Source organism: Desmodus rotundus, chromosome 7, assembly GCF_022682495.2.
Source record: "Desmodus rotundus isolate HL8 chromosome 7, HLdesRot8A.1, whole genome shotgun sequence".
Classification (NCBI taxonomy): domain Eukaryota; kingdom Metazoa; phylum Chordata; class Mammalia; order Chiroptera; family Phyllostomidae; genus Desmodus; species Desmodus rotundus.
Window position 1 is genome coordinate 81,865,310 of NC_071393.1, and position 7,419 is coordinate 81,872,728.

The window sequence follows — 7,419 nt, forward strand, 5'->3', positions numbered from 1 at the left end:
CATTGCTCTACTCACTTGGTCATTTTGAATGCAATGGCCTCACAGTACACATGCTCACTCAACGGCATCTATGGCCCCTTCTGACTAGTACAGTGAAGTCATCATTGTAAACACATGTGCATTCCAGCCCACTCTCCTTGGCTGCCAGGTTACATCGATGTCATGAAAAGCATTCTCGTTTTATTAACAATTGCTGGGCTTTTTTCCTGGACTTTGTGTGTGTGTGTACTTTTTATTATTTGGATTGTACAAAGTAAATAAGGTGACCCTAGAGCTCCTGCTGGCATCTGTGCTGCAGGTGGCAAGAGCCTGCCCTAGGATGAATCGGGCAGAGGAAGGCAGAGTGGAGGGAGAAAGACTGAGTCCTGAGGGCATTGTTTAATCACATAATCCAGCTGCTTGTGCGTGGAGCCCCACTGTGCTGGATAGCTTCTGCCTGCCTCTCTGGGTCTATCCTCCACTCCTCTCTTCTCTGTTCTGTTAGGTAGGCTCCCTTGCCCTCTGGCTTTTGCCTGGTTTCAACAAATGAGAAGCACCGCAGGGACTGGAGGTTGAAAAGAAAATGAAATTGTGTTTATTTTCCTTGCCTCCCTTCCTGCCAGGTCACCATAGGTCGGCTGTGTCCCTCTGCTGAAGGCCATCCTATCAGGCATCCCCTTTCCAAGCAGTTACTCTGGTTACCCTCTCTCATTCCAGGCCCCTCCCTTTGTTATAAGTCCCAATGTAGTTATTACCCCTTGTTGGTTTCCCTAAGTCCTGCCTCTACCCTTGTAAATTGTCATTTTATCATAGTCCTTTATTTAAATGTGCCCATTTGAAGTTGCTGTCTGTTTCTTTTTGGGATCCTGACTGATACGTTCACCCATGTGGATGCTAGAAATAACATTTTGGGAAACAATATACTTTCCCAAAAGTATATTCAGTGGGACGCATGACATGTTTCATGAGAAAACAACTTAATGGTGAAACTTGTTTGCTGCACATTATATTCCTCTCTCAGAGATTCAAAAGGCACAGCATAAAAGTGCTAATAAGCCTTTAAATAAACGTTTTGAACTTTATTTAAGCTAGTATTTCTTAATTGAATAAGTAATGGCTACTAACATCCTGTAAAAACGGGACATTTGGAACATTGTAATATATAGCAATCCCTGATTTTATATGAAGTGGAAACAGGTTTAAAGAGATTAACTAACTTTCCCACAAGTCCAAAAACTAGTTAGTCATAGAACTTGGTCTAGAATCTGGGACTTCTGATTGGTTCAGTGAGGTCACCATTTTATTATGATATTTATGAAAAGGAATGTAGATTATATAGGGTTTGGACATTGTTGGTCCTATAGTCTTAGCCAAATAAACTACCTGGCTTGTTTATTTAGCAGTTATTTTACAAGAATGGAATTAAAATGGATTTCTTAATCTTTAGAACTTAGCACTAGGAACAGAGGAAGGCCTGAGTTGATTTAAGCAAGCCAGAGTTGGATTTCTCTGGGCTACATTTGGACTTCCCTGAGCCACAATCTATTGCCATTTAACTAGCTCCACAAACAACTAACATAACTGTTAAGGGTCCATGGCAGGGGGTGGGAGGTGAAAATTTTTGCCTCAGACTCTCTTTTAGGGAGGCCAAGTGTTTTAATCTGGATTTGATGAGGAAAGCAGATTCATTGCAAGTGAATTAAGAAGTTTAACAAAAAATTAGGGTTCACCCAAGTAGGGGAGTTCCTGGAGGAGTAAAGGTCTGGAAGACTACTCATAAGAGCACTGAGAAACAGTCACAAACTAGTTCAGCATGAGATCCTCAGAGTGCCTTGCTCATTGCTTAGTTTTTTGATATATATCTATGTCTTGAACATATTAAGCTTCTCATTTCCTTAATCTTTTTAGGTGTACTTTGGTTCAGTTGAAAGGCATCTGCTTAATCCTTTTAGAGGTCTTTAACCGTGAGAGTATATCTGCACCCCTTTGGTTTTTTCTTTGAGGCCACGGTAGTAGCAGTACTCTGGCCTTGGTCTTTGTCCTAAGTTGTATTTAATGATGACGCGTTTGATTTGGTGAGAAACAATTTCATTCGCCAGCCCCATACATCCTGGGCTCTTTCTCCCCTCTCAATTCCATTTGCATACCTACCACCTTATTTTTTGAGCTTTTCTCTTTTTTATCAATTATAGCTAATAGCAGCCAGCTTATTCTTTCAAAATTCTGCCTCAAAACAAGGGAGCTCCCATAAAACTGCCAGTTGATTTCTCAAAAGAAACTTTGCAGGTTAGAAGGGACTAGCAAGAAATATTCAAAGTGATGAAAAGCAGGGACCTACTCTACCCAGCAAAGCTACCATTTAGAATTAAAGGACAGATAAAGAGCTCCCCAGACAAGAAATAACTAAAAGAGTTCATTATCACCAAACCAGTATTGTATGAAATGTTAAAGGGTCTTCTTTAAGAAGATCAAAAATATGAACAATGAAATGGCAATAAATACATACCTATCAACAATGGATTCTAAAAACCAAAAGAAACAAGCAGAACAAAAACAGAATCATAGATGCAAACAATGTTTTGATGGATGCCAGATAGGAGGGGGGTCAGGGGAATGGATAAAAAAAGTGAAGAGATTAAGAAGTACAAACAGTGACAGGGCTGTATTTCTTGTAAAGGCTCTACAGGAGAATCCCTTCCCTTGTCCTTTTCCAGCTCTGAGAGGTCGTCTGCATTCCTCAGCTCATGGCCCCTTCTTCCATTTTCAAAGCCAACAGTGTAATAGCTTCAAATAACTCTCTGGCTCTGACACTCCTTCCTCCCTCTTATAATGATTCAAATGATTAGAATGGGTTCCCCTGGATAATCCAGGATACTGTCCCCATCTCAAAATCCTTAACTTAATAATATCTGCAAAGTCCCTTTTGCCTTGTCAGGTAATATATTCACAGCAGGAGAAATGTTTGGGGAGCCATTATACAGCTATCACACTTGAAATAAAAATGCAAATCATGATCCTAGATTGGTTCTCATGCTAGAAGAAAATAAATGCCAAAAAAGTGGAAAAAGTTGAAATACAGCTAGTAGATTGAAGTATTGCAGTTATTCCTAAACTTTTTGAAGCTGACACCTGCACTGTGGTTATGTAAGGGGAAATCATTTACTTAGGAAATACACATTGACGTACTTAGGGGTAAACAGACATAATGTATATAACTTACTCAACAGCTTTAGAAAAACAATAAAACATACATGTGTGCAAAGAAAGCAAACATTTAGGAAAGCAAACAAGGCAAAGTGTTACAAGTAGATCAGTCTCGGTAACAGATTATATCATATTCTTTGAATCATCTTACAAACTTTTCTGTAAATTTGACATTATTTTCAAATAAAATGTTAAAAAAAAAAAGAAGTACAAACAGGTAGTTACAGAATAGTCATGGGATGTAAAGTACAGCATAGGGAATAGAGTAGCCAAAGAACATACTTATGCATGACCCATGGGCATGGACGATGGTGTGGGGATTGTCTGAGGGAGTGGGGCCGGGGGGCTGGGTAGAAGGGGGCAAAGGGGGAAAAACTTGGACAACCACAATAGTATAAACAATAAAGTATAATTTTTAAAAATCTCACTGAATGCTGTGAGTGCATTAGCTATATTTTCTGTCTTCGTTACTGCAGGAGATAATTTGGAGTGCTGATCATTAGAAAACACTCTAGTGAAAAGTGTGGCTAAATACTTAAGGAACTGACATTGACAACCACCAGCCAAAAATCACTATCCATGAAAAAGAGCCAAGTATCACTAGATATTTGGTGTAAGCCTCTAAATAAAAAGAGGGACCCATTAATAAGGGGGGGGGCATCTAAAGGACACACACAAGCAAAGAACAAAGGGAAAAAAACTAAATACCTTTAGAAAAAGAGTCTATTGTATCTACAAAATAAGAACGTGACAGTATGAAAAGGAACGTGCCATAAAAAAAGAGGTCCTGGGAATTAAAAATGTGATTGCTGAAATAAAAATTCAATGCGAATTCAATGTTTTGTTGGAAGACAAAATATAGCATAAGAATGGAGTATTGTAAATTCCAAATAAGTTCAACCTTAGTTTGGAAGTTGCAATTGAAGCCTTAGGTTATGTGTCACAGTGTATTTAGTCCATATCCTGGAGGAGAAAGTTCCTGACGACAGTGTTTGTACCCTTTCTGTCACCCTTTCCTCATTACCCTTTCTGGTAAGGAGAATGTTGGAGAATATTTGTATCCCAGTTACCATAAATTCACAAAAAATAAGAGCATTAGCTAGGTGGAGTGGAAGTCGTGCAATGCATATGAATCTTTACATTATTGCATATTGCCACTGTGAAACTGAGTTTCGAGCTGGGTTGCTGAGACGGAACAAAGCACTGCACTCCCAGTTACTTTTAACCTTGATGTTTCCATATTATCCCCTTGAGACTGCCAACTGCGATCCTATTTTATATGCTAGTTGTTTTTATAGTATTTATTTCATTACATGTTTATTATAGAATATTGTGTTTGATGGAGAAAATGTACTCAGCTGGGCTGTAATATTCACACAAACACTTGGCTGATTATTTTGCTGTTGATGACCTAGAATTTTTAAAATTTAATCTTTATTGTATTTTTTCCATTACTATTTAGTCCCCTTACACTCCCCTCCGCCCAGCAATCAGCACACTGTTGTCCATGTCCATGAGTCCTTTTTTCCTTTTTGCTCAATCCCTCCACCCCCTCACCTCCCTCCACTAGCTGTCAACCTAGAATCTTTATTTAGTAATTCCGCCACTGTAACTGGAGTGAATAACTAGCTAGTCAAAAAACAAGACTTTGTTTTGGCTTTCTTTGTAAAGGTCATTTCTAAACTCATAATAAAATTTATTTTTCCATTTGAGGAAATATCTCAGAAGGTCCAAGAAATGGAAAATAGGAAAAAAAATATGATTAAGGACTACTCCATGAGGTCCTTCATCTGAATAATAAGAATTAGAGAAAGAATTAGAATTGTGGGGGAAAATGTTTGTCAGAGCACTACAGACAGACAGGAAATAATCCAAATTTTCAAAGACAGGAAGCAGGTCATACAAAGACCAAGATTCAGGATGTCAGAGGACTTCTCAAAACAACATTGGAAATGAGAAGACAATGGAGTAATGACTTCAGAACTCAAAGTGAAAACAATTTTGTACTGGATTCTATTTCCGGTGATGCAATCAATCAAGTGTAAATATAGAATAAAGACATACAAGGTCTCAAAAATTTTAGCTCCCATATAACCTTCTTGAGATGAAAATGTTTAGGGAGATACTGCAGAATGTTATCCGTCAAAATGAAGGAGGAAACCAAAAGGACAAAGAGCATCAAGAAAGCTTCCCCCAAAGGGAAGTCCTGGGATTCATCCATTCAACAAAAAATTTCAGGTGCCTATCATGTGCAAGATTCTTGCCTAGGTGATGGATGTAGCATGCCAGGTAGTAAGTTTTAAAAAGGAAAGGAAAGCAGAGTAAGGGACAGACAGTGGCTGGTACAGGGAAGAGAAGATACTTTAGACAGGTTTGTCTGGGAAAGCCTCTTTGATAAGATAAAATTGAGCAGAAACCTGAGTAAAGGGAGAGAAAGTGAGCCATTCAGATAACTAAGAGAATATCATTCTAATGAAAAGGAATAAGATATGCAAGGGTCCTGAGGCACCAACATATTCATTCAGTATGTTTGAGAAATAGCAAGGAGGCTAGTTTGACTGGACCAACATGTAGGAGGGAAAAAGTGGTAGTATAACATAAACCACCACCCAGAAACTGTTAGTCTGAGAGTACCAGCTCGGAGGCTGTCCTTTGCAAGGATGGGGTGCTACATTCCAAAATGTATTATTTGCATTGGATTAAAGACATTCATATAGCATTGTGTCCCAATATTATATATATATTTTATACACACACACACACACACACACATGTAGACACCTAGGGGTTTCTAGACATGCCCCACCCCTTCCAATCACTTCTAATGACTCTTAGAGGACTTCACTTTCTATATTCACAGCTCTGAACTCTGCATACTTAGAGGCCTTGGTCATTAAAGGGGACACATTTTTGCCAAGAAATATAGCAAAATTTCCCCCAAAATATCGGCTGCAGTTGCCAGCTGGGTACTTTGGACTCCTTGTATCTAGAGATCAGCAGACAAGAAAAGAAGTCACCATCTCGCCAGGGACAATCGACTTTGACCATCAGAATAAGGTGGGGATCCTGTCACACAATCAGTGCAGGAAGGAATAACACTAAGTGTAGAGCCCAAGTGGTGCCTGCAATGAATAGGTATAGCATCACCACCCTGAAAAATACACGAGGGCAGAAAATCGGGCCCCTCGGGGAATGCGGGTGTGAGTTACAACACCAAGTTACAACACCAGGCAAGCCACCTATGACAGCAGAGGAGGTAGCGGAGGTTAAGGGAATCTAGAATTGATAGTGGAGCAGGGAGATGACTAGTATTGGTTGTATTCCCCAGCGTGACTGCAGCGGAAGGGCCTAAAGTTTGTCCCACTTACTTCACCTTCTAAGTTCCCTTTGGGAAAAGAGGCCCCTTCAGTCCTATAGGAGCCGACACACAAATGGAGAGATAGGTCTATGTGGAGCAAGGGGTGGATTGTGGTGAGCAGGGATATGCTGCCCAGATTCACCTCCAAGAAAGGACTTGCTGCCCAGCTGCAAGGAATGAGGTCAGCAACCTCCAGCTGTCAGCTTCTTCAGAGTTGGCCTCAGCTGCAGAGAGCTACTCTGCTTGGGGTCATGCCCTTCCCACATCTGGTGACTAAGTGAGGTCAGCTGAGTCCAGCTGCAGAAGTGACTCTAGCACATGGGGAGCAAAAAAACTAAGCAGAGAACTGTGAGATATAGTAATTATTATTTTAAAATACTACCTTTTGTGGTGGTTTGTTACTCAGCCATAGATACAGAAGTTGGTATCTGGCACCATGACAACTGTGTGACAAGTAGTGAGACTGGAAGGGGCAAGAAGACTGTCATTGGAGCTGAAAGGGCAGATGGTAGACAGAATAATGGCCTGCAAAAATGTCCACATCCTAATCTCCAGAACCTGTGAATAGTTTGCTTTACATGGTAAAAGGGACTTTGTAGATGTGATTAAGGATCTTGAGATGTGGAAATTATCCTGGCTTATCCAGGCGGGCCCAACATAATAAGCAGAAGGACCCTTAAAGTGGAAGAGGGATACATAGAGGATGTCAGAATGATGGGAAATGAGGACTTGACCTCTGTTGCTGGCTCTGCGGAAGGGCGAAGGGAAGCACAAGCCAAGGAATGTGGGCCACCTTGGAGGCTGGAAAAGGCAAGATGACAGATTCCCCCCATGCTCCATCCCCCGAGCCTCTGGGAAGGAATGCAGTTCATCCAACA